Here is a 13689-nt window from a genome sequence, read left to right as displayed (position 1 = left end):
TACTTCTTCATGCTTTCAAATTAGTGAAAGGATAAGATTCTTACAGACTAAGAGTTACTGCATTTCATTAATTAATTCAGATATATAGTACAGTATTTATATACAGTAACCTTTGTCCAGGCACTATAATAAAGTTGCTTACCTGTAACAGGAGCTCTGCTTGAACAACAACATAATCAATCACATTTGTGGGTGATGCCATCTAATAGTTTTGAGAGCATTTACTAATTTGAGCTAGAAAAGCTCAGAAGACTTTTCTGCTCATGTGTGATCAACAGCACATATCTGTGCTCCACAAGGCCCCTTCGATCATATATTAGAGATTTATACAGAATTTTTTTTTAATTCCAAGGGGATTTGGGAGGCTGCATATGACTGATTATCTTGCTGTCCACAGACAACAGCAATTACAGGTAAGTAACTTTATTTTCTCCATGGACAAGCCAGATGAATCAGCTACATATGTGGTTGTCTTGAAGTTCCATATCCATCCTCTCCATGAAACCACCCTCAGAAAAAGGGCTTTAGCAAGGTTTTGACTTAAATGGAAGTTGGAGACTACCCTTGGGAAAAAAATTTGGATGTGTATGCAAAACTATTTGTTATGAAAGAATTTTGTGTATGGTAGGTAAGTCACTAGTATTTGAAGTTCATTAGTTCTTTTTACAGAAATGCCCCTTTCCATGTCAAAATATTTTTAATTGACAAATATTGAAAAATTACTACTTACCTGATAATTTCCTTTTCTTTAGGACAGTCATATGAATCCAGAACAAGTGAGTTATGGACCTCTACCCACAGATGGAGATGGAGCAAACTGACATCACAGTATATATATAACCCCTGCAGTCACATCAGCCTGGCAATATTCTCTTCAAAAACCAACAGTGGACAGACTAGCAAAAAACTTGATTAAAAAACAGATAACAATGTCAATACTCAGCCAACAGGAAACACCGAGCTCAGACAAGAAACGTATTAACACTAGTCTAGGGACTAGATGAAAATTTACCAGTAACCCCTGTAGCACATAGACACACAAAAGGACCATAGCGCAATCATTCGGCAGCCAAGGAAGGGAAGCTGGATTCATCTGACTGTCCTAAAGAAAAGGAAATTATCAGCTAAGTAGTAATTTCTCATTTCTTAGCATCCAGGCAGATGAATCCAGAACAAGTGGGATGTACCCAAGCTACTCCCAAATAGGATGGGAGGCTGCCTGCGGTCCTGTCAAAACTGCACGTGTAAAGGCTATATGCTCCTGGGCTTGCACATCCAGACGATAATACCTAGAAAAGGTATGTAAGGAGGACCATGCCACAGCTCAGCAAATGTGGACGGGAAATAGCAACTTAACTTCCGCTCAAGACACCTCCTGAGCCCTAGTTGAATGAGCCCTATTCTGACTAGGTAATGTCTTGCCAGCATCAAATATGCTGCCATGATTACCTCCTTAATCCAGCGAGCTATTGCAGCCTGCGAGGCCAGCTCTCTTTGTATAGTACTGCCATGAAGGACAAACAGGCGATCCGGTTTCCGTAAAGGCTCAGTAACCTTCAGATACTGTATGATATGTCACTTGACATCCAAGGGTCGGAACAGACGATACTCCTCTACAACTCCCTCTCTGTCCAGAGATGGCAGGGAAATGTACTTATTCAAGTGAAATTCAGTGACCACCTTCGGCAAAAAGGAAGGAACAGCATGCAGCTGTATCACCCCTGGAGTCACTCAGAGGAATGGCTGCGGGTAAGACAAAGCCTGCAGCTTGGAAACTCTCCATGTAGAACAAATTGCCACAAGAAACTCCATTTGCAAGGACAGGTTACTCATCGGACTAAACGTAGGACCCACTATGAAAGCCAAGACCAAATTAAGACAACATAAGGATACCGGAAACAGCAAAGGAGGACGAAGATGTTTCACTCCTTTCAGGAAACAGGCCAAATCAGGATGAGCCGACAAGGAATCACCATTTACCTGGCCCCTGAAACAGACGAAAGCCGCTACTTGTACCTTTAAGAAATTAAGGGCCAAACCCTTTAGTCAAGTCATTCTGCAAAAATTCTAAACTGAGCAGGATCTTGGCTGAATAAGAAAGAGTACCTCAATCCTCATACCAGGCCTCAAACACTTGCCAAACCTGCACCTAGACCAAGGAAGTGGAGAACTTTCTAGCTCTTAGCAAAGTGGAAGTCACTGCCTCAGAGAATCCACTTTTCAGCAAGCGAGCCCTCTCAAGGGCCATATAGTAAGACAAAACAGAGTCGGATCTTTGTGAAGAACCAGACCCTGCCTTAACAGGTTCCAGTGCATGGAAGTCGAAGGGGTGAGTCCCCCATGAGCTGCTGAAAATACGCATACCACTACCTCCTGGGCCAATTGGAGCAACCAAGAGCACCATCCCTCTGTAATGCTGTATCCTTCAGTTCAATTTGCCCAGCATGGGCCATGAAGGAAAGCCATACAGCAACCTGTTCCTGGCCATTTCTGCACCAGGGCATTGATCCTCGATGACTTCAGATCTCTCCTGCAATGGAAGAATCATAGAACTTTTGCATTGCAAGAAGTCGCCAGCAGGTCTAGAAATGGAGGACCTCAGCGATCCAGAAGCAGCTGAAATGCTCATCTGATAAAGCAAAATTGCTTACCTTGTAATAGGTGTTATCCCAGGACAGCAGGATATGATAGAGGTCTTTAAGATCATGAGAGGTCTTGAACGAGTAGATGTGACTCAGTTATTTTCACTTTCGAATAATAGAAGGACCAGGGGGCATTCCATGAAGTTAGCAAGTAGCACATTTAAGACTAATCGGAGAAAATTCTTTTTCACTCAACGCACAATAAAGCTCTGGAATTTGTTGCCAGAGGATGTGGTTAGTGCAGTTAGTGTAGCTGGGTTCAAAAAAGGTTTGGATAGGTTCTTGGAGGAGAAGTCCATTAATGGCTATTAATCAATTTTACTTAGGGAATAGCCACTGCTATTAATTGCATCAGTAGCATGGGATCTTCTTAGTGTTTGGGTAATTGCCAGGTTCTTGTGGCCTGGTTTTGGCCTCTGTTAGAAACAGGATGCTGGGCTTGATGGACCCTTGGTCTGACCCAGCATGGCAATTTCTTATGTTCTTATGTTCTTATGATCACTTTGTAGTTCAGATGTGATGCAAAGAGATCTATTGTTGGTTGACCCCAATGTTGAAAGAGCCTGGTTGCTATCGCTGGATCCAAGGACCACTCGTGTGGTTGGAACTGACGACTGAGGCGATCAGCTACTATGTTGTGAATGCCTGCTAGATAAGTGGCCCGTAAGAGTATTGAATGTGCTAGGGCCCAGTCCCAAATCTGTGCTGCTTCTTGGCAAAGGAGATACGAGCCCATCCCCCCTTGCTTGTTGATGTACCACATGGCTACTGTGTTGTCCGTTTGGATGAGAACAGTCTTGTGTGAAAGGCAGTCCTTGAACGCATGCAGCGCATAACGTATAGCTCGAAGCTCTAGGAAGTTTATCTGAAAAGTGGCTTCGAGCTTTGTCCACGTCCCTTGAGTCTGCAGATGACCTATGTGCGCACCCCAGCCCAAGGTGGATGCATCTGTAGTTAGTGTTACTTGTGAAATCGGTTGCTGGAAAGGTAGACCTTTGAGCAAATTGTTCATTGATGTCCACTAGAGGAGGGAAGAACGCAGTTCCTGAGTTACATGAATTTGAGAGGACAGTGGCTGAATGGCTTGAATCCATTGTGTTTTGAGAGACCATTGCATTAGTCGCATGGCCAGTCTGGCCATAGGAGTGACGTGAACTGTAGAGGCCATGTGACCGAGGAGGGTGAGGCACTGATGAGCTTTGAACTGCTTTTGAAGCCGGAGAGAGTGTGCCAGGAGAACGAGTGTCTGCGCACGGTCTCTTGGGAGAAAAGCTTTTGCTGAGACTGTGTTTAAATCTGCACCGATGAATTGTAATAGGTGAGATGGTGTGAAATGGGATTTCTGGTAATTGATGAGAAAACCCAAGGAATGAAGTAAGTTGATTGTGAGTTTGAGGGAATTGAGAGCTCTTTCTTTCGTTCGACTCTTGATGAGCCAATCGTTGAGATAAGGAAACACGTGCACTCCTTGCTTGTGTAAGTGGGCCACTGCCACTGCTAGACACTTTGTGAATACACGGGGTGCTGAGGCAAGGCCGAATGGAAGCACCCTGTATTGGAAATATGGAGTTCCTACTAGGAATCGTAGATACTTGCGATGAGGAGGGAATATGGGAATGTGAGCGTAAGCGCCCTGAAGATCCAGAGAACAGAGCCAATCTCCTTTTTGAAGTAGAGGTAACATTGTGCCTAATGATACCATCCTGAATTTCTCCTTTTTTAAGAATTTGTTGAGATTTCTGAGGTCTAGGATGGGACGTAGGCCTCCTGTTTTCTTTGGAATGAGGAAGTATCGGGAGTAGAATCTTCTGCCCTGCTGAAGTCGGGGAACTGGTTCCATGGCCCTGGCTCTCAGAAGGGTGGATAATACTGTTTGTAGGAGTGTGGACTGATTGTTTACTGTCCAAGACGAGATGGGAGGGGTGTCGTTTGGTACAGTGAGAAAATCCAAGCGGTACCCTTGAAATGTTATGGAGAGTACCCAGTGGTCTGTTGTTATGGAGGTCCAGCTGTGATGAAAGAAAGCAATTCGACCTCCTACTGGTAAGAGTGGAACTGGATTGGAGGAAAGGCTTCTGACAGTATCTCAAAACCCTGACGTAGAAGCAGTCTGAGGAGGGGGTTGAAGTCTGGATTGTCTTTGTTGTCGAGATTGGGTACGTTGAGCCGGGCGAGATGTACGTGTACGGGTCGGAGGAGGATAGTAACGCCTCTGACGGTAATATGGGCGTCTTGTGTCTCTCCTGGGCAGCCTTCTGGAGGCTTGCTGGGACTCTTGAGGTATTAAGGAGAGCTGTTTCAGAGTCTCAGTATGTTCTTTTAAAACGACAACTGCTTCCTTTACCTTGTCTCCAAAAAGGTTGTCCCCAAGACAAGGGAGATCGGCCAGTCTCTCCTGCACCTCCGGTCTTAAGTCAGAAGACTTAAGCCATGCCCAACGACGAGCTGTAACCCCTGTCGCTGATAGTCGAGATGCAGTTTCAAAACTATCATACGCTGCCCGTACCTCAGGCTTGCCCGCTTCCAGGCCTTTGTGTATGAGCTGGGAGAAAAGATCCTGGAATTGTTCAGGGAGTGTCTGTGTAAGCTCTTCTGCTTGCTTCCAGAGATTACACTGGTATTGCGTCATGAAGAGCTGGTATGCAGCAATTCTAGAGACCAGCATAGATCCCTGAAACATTTTCCGGCCTAGATTGTCAAGGAACCTGTTATCTTTTCCTGGTGGTGTTGAAGAGTGTGTTTTTACTCTTTTTGCCTTCTTTTGCGCCGACTCTACCACCACAGACTGGTGAGGTAGCTGAGTCTTCTGGAAACCTGGGATTGGCTGAACCAGGTATGTGGCATCTGATCTCTTATTTACCGGAGGAATGGAGCCAGAATGTTCCCTTAGCCTGTACATCAGTTCCTGGAGCACCTCATGAACGGGTACAGCTAAGATTTCTTTTGGCGGGTCAACGAATTGTAACACCTCTAGTGTTTTTTGCCTGGCATCTAATTCTGACTGGAGCTGGAATGGAATAGTCTCTGCCAGCTCCTTCACAAAGTTGGAGAATGACAAATCCTCTGGAGGGGATTTTCTGCAGTTTTCTGGAGGTGAAGGTTCCGAAAGCATCTCATCATCTGTGGGGAGATCTGTATCAGTGTCTTTCCAGGTGTGTTCTGAATGACCAGTATGTCTTGGTTTGGACGGCATCGATGGCTGAGACTTGGGCATCGAGGGAAATAAAGGAGACCGTGGAGGAATCAGTCTTGGAATCCCGAAGGACCCAGCATGGGTTCTGGAATTGGGGTTTTATCGATGTCCTGAGGTTTTTTAGGAATAGCATCGATAAGTGTATTTAACTTCTCCATCAGATGTGCAAAAATCGAGATATCTGGGGTCGGCATCGGTGGATTCATCGAAGGAACCGATGCTGGAATCGGAACCGATGAAATCGGTGACGGAATCGACGGTGACAGCGGTATTGGAATGGGTAGCGTATCCGATGGTACCGGTACTGGCGCCGATGGAAGATCCGGTGTCGATGGCGGTGGCCTCAATGGAAGAGCTGGTGTCAATGGCGCTGGCCTTTGGGGTGGAACCGGTATCGGCATGGCATCGAGGAGTGCATCTCGGACCGCCTGGCGGATGTATCCGTCCAGTTCCACCCGCATAGCTGATGCAATCAGAGCAGCTATGGGGGGAGGCAGCGATGGCGATACCGGTACTTCCACCGGTTCCTGGGGAGGTACGGTTCCTTGCACCAGTGCCGGTGGGGATCGCCGTGGAGTCGAAGGCCTTGGAGACGCCACATCCAGCCGAGGTTTCTTAGATGGCGAAGCCAATTCCATCGATGGTGCGGCGGGTATCGGGTCGATGCCCAAGCCGTGCGGCCTTCGGTGACGATGCCGATGCTTCTCCCTTGATTTTTTGCTGCCCGATGTAGATGCCTTTGAAGATGTCGAGGGGGAGGGAACGGAAGCATCTCCAGCTTCACCAGGGAGTCGTTTTTTAAGACGACTTTGCGAATCGCTCCTGCCGGAGACGATTGCGCTGACGTCGATGCCGATGGGAGCAATTGAATTTGAAAAAGTTGCTCCATCTTCTCTAGCCGGAGTCGACGTCCCTTCGATGTCATCTCAGCGCATTGTGGGCAGTTTTGAACATCATGATTCCCGCCGAGGCAGAGCACACACTCATAGTGTGGGTCCGTTATGGACATATTTCTGCAACAATTTGAGCATTTTTTAAAGCCCGAAGCCATTTTAGTCCGACAGCCGTCGACGACTTTGGCACGAAAAAACCGGCACGGAACCGACGAAAAATGAAGAAAAACTTACCACGATGGTAATATGAGGGAGACCCTTGTGGCAAGAAGTTTTTCTTATAATTTTTTGAAGAAATTTAGAAGTGTGGGAAAATCACCACAGGACTCCAAATTAACCACGAGGCTAACGGCTCCGCGGAAAAAAGAAGACTGAAGGGAGACCCCTGTGGCAGGGAATATCATGGCATGCTGGGCATGCTCAGTAGGCACTCTGGGTGCCAGTCAAAAGTTTATGAAACTTTGACAGACGTTTTTCCGTATAGGGCTCCATTACCGATGTCACCCATATGTGAGGACTATCATCCTGCTTGTCCTGGGATAATGCCCATTCTCCTGGGTCCAGACTCTCCCTGCTGAGAAAGTCTGCTCTTACATTATCTTTTCCTGCTGTGTGTGAGGCTGAGATCATCTGGAGATGCACTTTTGCCCATTCCATAAGCTGATCTATTTCCAGGGACACTTGCTGGCTCTTAGATCCTCCCTGCTGATTGATGAAAGCCACAATCTTTGCATTTTCCAACATTATCCGGACTGACCAACCCTGCAGCCTGTCGCCAAACTGTAAACATGCCAATCGGACTGTCCTGGCTTCCAGCCGATATTCCAGAGAGACCCCTCTGCATTCCAGTGCCCTTACGCCATCAGCTCCTGACAGTGAGCAACCCAACCAAGGAAGGTTGCATCTGTGGTCAGTACTAGCCAGTCCAGTGGTGCTAGGGAAACTCCTTTCCTTAGATGATCCACCTGCAGCCATCACTGCAGTTGGGAGGAGACATCCATCGGCAGGAAGAGCCGAACTGAATAGTCCTGAGACTACGGATTCCACCGAGGCAACAGGGAGCGCTGAAGAGGAGCATCAGCACAGCGTTGAGCATGGAAGTGCAGTGCTGAGTATTGAAATGCAATTGTTCAAGAAATTCCCCGACAAAGTCATTTTTGTTTCGCCCAACAAAGCTTCATCAGGGGGTCTAAGTTACTCCAAATAAATTTTTCCACAGCGTCTGTATTACAGAGATCTTAATGCAACAGCCATCAATCAAATGTAAATTGTCACAGAAAGATTTTTTATCCTCAGCGTCTAGATTACAGAGATCTTAATCCCAGAGCCAAAATCAATCAAATGTAAATTATCAAAAATAATTTTTATCTGAGCCTTCCTCTCACTGTCACAGTACGCAGGAACCAGAAATGAGGCTCTTTCTCCAGTTTGAACTGGACATTCAGTCGTGCTTGCAGTGGCTATTGCTAATTGTATTGCATTACTTATGTAAATGGTAGAGGATTTTTCCTCATTTTGAAGAAAATATTGAATAGTGTTTGTTGTGGCTAGCTTCAGGATAATTGTTATTTAAGTATAGCACCTGCAGTCATTTCCAGAATAATGTATATGCAAATTGAGATTTTTTATATATTTTTTGATATTGTGAATGCTATTTTTGTAAGCAAAAATTTTTAATTTTGTTCAAATAAATAATTTTAATTGTGTGGGATACAAAATGAATGCGTGAGGAGAGCAAAAGGATGCATTAAGACTAAGCGTTTTGAGATTAAACTTCTGTGGGTAAGATGCAGCAGAAGTGTGAAGCATTGAAGTCTATGGAGGACATTGCCAGCGGCCAGGGAAATTAAGCAGTTTGGCAGTGATTAAATGGACGGCAGATTTGAATAGAATTGAAGAGATACAAGTTAAACATTTTTTTGATGTTCAATGGGAAAAGTGAAGACAGTGGGTTGTGAGCATATATACAGATGAAGAATTTGAGCGTCATTCAAAGAAAGCTGGAGTCTTAAGAAAGACTAGTGGTATACCTATAAAATTGGCAGAATATCGTGCACATAGTGTTTCAATAAGAATATTAGCAATTCAACGATTGAAATGTGGGCCCGGTTGGGATTAATATAAACTGCTGGGATAAATATAATAGGGCAGATTTTCAAAGCCCTGCATGTGTAAATCCAGCTGGATTTATGCGTGCAGGGGACTTGCGCGCCGGCGTGCCTATGTTGCATAGGCCGCCGGCGCGCGCAAAGCCCCGGAACACGCGTAAGTCCCAGGGCTTTGCTTGAGGGGCATGTCGGGGGCGGCGCGGCATTTGGGGCATTCCGGGGGTGGGGCCGTGGGCGTGGTGCTGGCCCAGGGGCGTTCCTGGGGCGTGGCCGAGGCCTACGAACCAGACCTTGAGCCGAGGAATGGTGTGCTGGTAGCTGGCCGGGGCAGGTGTAACTTTCTGAACAAAGGTGGGGGGGATTTAGTTAGGGCTGGGGGGTGAGTTAGGTAGGGGAAGGGAGGGGAAAGTGGGGGGGGGGCTGGAAAAAACGTTCTCTCCAAAGCCTCAGAGGGAACGGAGGCAGGCTGCTCGGCTTGGCGCACGCAGGTTACACAATTGTGCACCCCCCTGTGCGTGCCGACCCTGTATTTAATAACATGCGTGTGCATGTTATAAAATCAGGTGTAGATTTGTTCGCGCTGGGTTGCGCGAACAAATCTATGCCCGCGCACAACTTTGAAAATCTACCCCAAACTGCGTAGAGATATTAATGTAAACATTAAGGGATTTATGTTCTAAGATTGGTGTATTGAAATATAGTGAAGGATTGAGCATTTTTGTGATTTTTGTAAAGAAAAGAAATCCATGTTAAAGAACTATCAAGGTTTGTTCAATTATGCATTTGTGTTATGAATGGAACTTGTGTGTCTGAGTACGTACGAGTATGAGTGGGTGTGTTTTTAAACAAGATATGAAGAAATAAAAATGTGAATAATTAATATAGATTTTATGAAGGTTTAATGTATAGTGAACATTTGGTTTTGATATTTTTCTATAAAAATAATAAAAAATTCATTTGGAATAAATAATTTGTGCTTTTACTCCACTCCAATCGGAGTGTTTCATGATAGTGTGTGTATAATTTTTAACACATATCTGAGCTCTGCCTTGCCTAGCTGAGCACAGAGACAGTCTCCGGCTATGGGGGTAGAAGGCATATGCCATCACCACCGTGCTTGGGTTCCTGCACCCACTGCCTTTTAGCTGCTTAAGCAGCTAAGTCTACACTGGCTGACAAAACAGCTACCGGACCAAGGCACTCATCTGAAGGACCATGGATATCATCTCAGGAATTCTCAACTGGGGGTGGGACCTTTGGTATCACCATAGGAGAGCGGGGCGAATGTAATATCCTTAAGTCTCCTTTTTCAAAATGAAGCAATCCCCAGAAGGGAGATGCACATCCACCATCTGCTAGAGATGGAGAATACTGGCAGGCTGAAGTCACTGCAAGAGTATATATACTGTGATGTCAATTTGCTCAATCTTCATCTGCTGGTAAAGGTACATAACCTACTTGTTCTGGATTCATCTGACTGGACACTAAAAAACTATATGCTTAAATGAGTGAGTACTACATTGAAATTCCAAGGAAGTACAAGTAATTTTATGGGAGGCTTTAAATGGAAGAATCCTTTCATGGAATAAATAAAGAATGGGAAAAAATAGATTGTCTTTCAGTCTGGCTATGTGATAATTGCCAATTGTACTAAGATGAACCCAGTCTGAATGTATTTTTAAGCCAGATTCATAGAGATGAAAAAGACAGTCAAGTAAATTTTGGGGTGAAAAGGAGAAGGAATTTATACTCTTGTCTATACATAATGGGGCAGATTTTAAAAGCCCTGCTCGCGTAAATCCGGGTGGATTTATGCGAGCAGGGCCTTGCGCGCCGGCAGGCCTATTTTCCATAGGCCTGCCGGCGTGCGCAGAGCCCCGGGACTCGCTTAAGTCCCGGGGTTTTTTGTCGGGGCGTGTCGGGGGCGGGGCCGATCAACGCGGCATTTTGGGGGCGGGACGCGGCGTTTCGGGGGTGGGCCCGGGGGCGTGGTTTTGGCCCGGGGCGGTCCGGGAGCATGGCCGCGCCCTCCGGAACCGCCCCCGGGTTGCGTCTCGGCGCGCCAGCGGCCCGCTGGCGCACATGGATTTACTTCTCCCTCCAGGAGGCGTAAATCCGTGGACAAAGGTAGGGGGGGGTTAGATAGGGCCGGGGGGGGGGGTGGGTTAGGTAGAGGAAGGGAGGGGAAGGTGAGGGGAAGGTGAGGGGAGGGCGAAAGAGAGTTCCCTCTGAGGCCGCTCCGATTTCAGAGCGGCCTCAGAGGGAACGGAGGCAGGCTGCGCGGCTCGGCGCGCACCGGCTGCCCAAAATCGGCAGCCTTGCGCGCTCCGATCCTGGATTTTAGAAGATACGCGCGGCTATGCTCGTATCTACTAAAATCCAGCGTACTTTTGTTTGCGACTGGTGCGCCAACAAAAGTACGCGAACGCGCATTTTTTAAAAATCTACCCCAATATGATAAATGTCTTCCATTTGTCAATTTGAATCATGATAATCTTCTTGTCAGACAACAGAGGCTGGAAAACACTGAGCACATATCAAACATATCAAATTGTTCATAGATCTAGGAGACTGATGTAGTATTTTAACTCCTATGAGGACCAAGGACTTTGGATTCAAAGATCTTTGCTTGCCCTCCCCATTCTATGAGGGATTCATCTGTAGTTTGGATAACTTGATATGGGGAATGATGAACCTTCTGTTTAACTAGCATTTTTTAGCTACCAAAATAAGAAGTTTTCTTAAACCCCTCCCTTCATTCCCTGTATCTTCTATTGAAAGCTTTAAGAATCCCCTGTGATTTCAGTATTAATTAGGACTACTTCATGTAAATATGGTTATAAGGACAATAAGCACCAAAGATGCTATGTAACTCTGCATTCTCAGAAAACTGTGTGTTGAAGTTAGTTGGCTGTGGAACGTTTCCCTCATTGAAAGAATCAAGTTGTGTATTCTGTTGGTAGCAAGATACATTTTGTTCTATGTATTACTTAGGGCTCCCATGAACTCCAACTAGAGCGATGGAGTCAGATTGGATTTGTGGTAATTTATGAAAGCCCATTTGTTCCAGTAGTCAAAGTGCAGAATTCAATGCTGTTAGTGCTGCAAGTCATGAATTGCTCTTGAACAGATAGCTGTCTAAGTATGGAAGCCTGTCTTTCCAGGTGTGCTGTTCCCACTGCTAGGCATGCTGAGGCCAATTTTCAAACAATTTAGGAAAAGTCTGGGAATTAGGGTCCTAAATTGACCCTTTTGAAAATTTACTAGAGCTAAGTGCCAAAATTTATGTTTCTAGTTCATTAAGCTTCTAAATGCCTTCACTTTATCTCTGAAGAGATTTTCTCCCTTACAGGGCATGTCAGCAAGCTTATTTTGAACATCTGATCTGAGGTTTAAAGACCGCAGCCATGAAGTCCATGGGAACCATTACTAATAGCAGAAGCTTTCAATGCCATCTCAAACACATTTTAGGTTGATCTCACAAAGTGTTTTCCACACTCCTTACCCCTGACTACTAGTGACTCAAACTTGTCACATTTCTCCTGAGGGAAAAACTCTAACAAGCTTTGTATCTCTTGTAGATGTCTCACATGCACTTGCCTATGAAGAGCTGGTAAAATGCTATGCAGGAAGTGAGCATAGCATTCTAATAAACTTTTCTCCCAAGAAAGTTCAGGGTACATTGGTCTCTTCCTGAGGGCACCGAACAAACGGGCCGATGCAGTAAAGTGCGCTCAGGCTGAGCGCACTGTTAGCCCCTGTTTGGCCATGCGTTTTTGATGCGCTATTTTTACCCCTTATACAGTAAGGGGTAATAGCGCATGGAAAACATGCGGCCAACCCCCCCAAAACTAATAGTGCCTGCAACATGCAAATGCATGCTGATAGGCCTATTAGTTATTCCCTCGCGATACAGAAAGTAAAATGTGCAGCGAAGCCACACATTTTAATTTCGGCCAGCACTGGGAAAGTGTACAGAAAAAAAAACTGCTTTTCTGTACAGCCTCCGACTTAATATTATAGCGATATTAAGTATTAAGTCGGAGGCCCCAAAAATTAAAAACATTAAAAAATCTAAAAAAAATAATTAAAAATTTGCCCGTGGCCTGCGGGTTGGAAGACGAACACTCAATTTTGCTGGCGTCCATTTGCCGAACCTGTGGCTGTCAGCGGGTTCGAGAACTGACACCGGTAAAATTGAGTGTCGGCTGTCAAACCCGCTGACAGCCACCGCTTCTGTCAAAAAGGAGGCGCTAGTATCCCTAGCGCCTCCTTTTACCGTGGGCCCTAATTTGCATATCTTTCTTTACTGAATCGCGCGCCCAGGAGAGTGACCTGGGCACGCATCGGGAGAGCGGCCACTCGCCGGCTCTCCCGCACATCTTACTGTATCGGCCCGAATGACACTTTACCTTCTTAGCATTTTTTAGAGCAGATTTGACTACCACTGACTGATGAAGCAGCTGCTGTTTCTCGAATCTAGGAGCCTTCTAGCAATGATACTAACATAATATAGTACCATATTAAATGTCGGCAGAAAATGACCCAAGCAGTCCATCCAGTCTGCCCAACAATTTTTTTTTTTTTAGGGCAGTAACTACTGCTCCATGCTGGTTACCTCCATGCCCTCTGTTATGGGTAGTAACTGCCATTCTGTGCAGATTACCTTCATACCTTCTGTTATGGGCAGTAACTGCTGCTCCATATAGGTTATTCCAGTTAACATAGGCTACCCCTTTTCTTCATTTTCATTCTTTAGCCACAAAGGATCCTCTGTGTTTATCCCATGCCCTTTTGAATTCCATTACTGTTCTTGTCTTCACTGGGCATTCCAAGCATTCATCACTCTTTCT

At 45.6% G+C, this 13689-nt stretch overlaps 1 protein-coding gene across 3 annotated transcripts in view; it reads right to left on the bottom strand.

The window, feature by feature from the left end:
* Positions 1 to 13689, bottom strand: part of CPNE8 (copine 8) — a 587797-nt gene that overhangs the window by 332172 nt on the left and 241936 nt on the right. The window lies entirely within an intron of this gene.

Source organism: Rhinatrema bivittatum, chromosome 9 (genome assembly GCF_901001135.1).
Source record: "Rhinatrema bivittatum chromosome 9, aRhiBiv1.1, whole genome shotgun sequence".
In the NCBI taxonomy this organism is placed as follows: Eukaryota; Metazoa; Chordata; class Amphibia; order Gymnophiona; family Rhinatrematidae; genus Rhinatrema; species Rhinatrema bivittatum.
The sequence above is the reverse complement of the archived record's forward strand: the minus strand, read 5'-3'. Positions and strand labels throughout refer to the sequence as shown.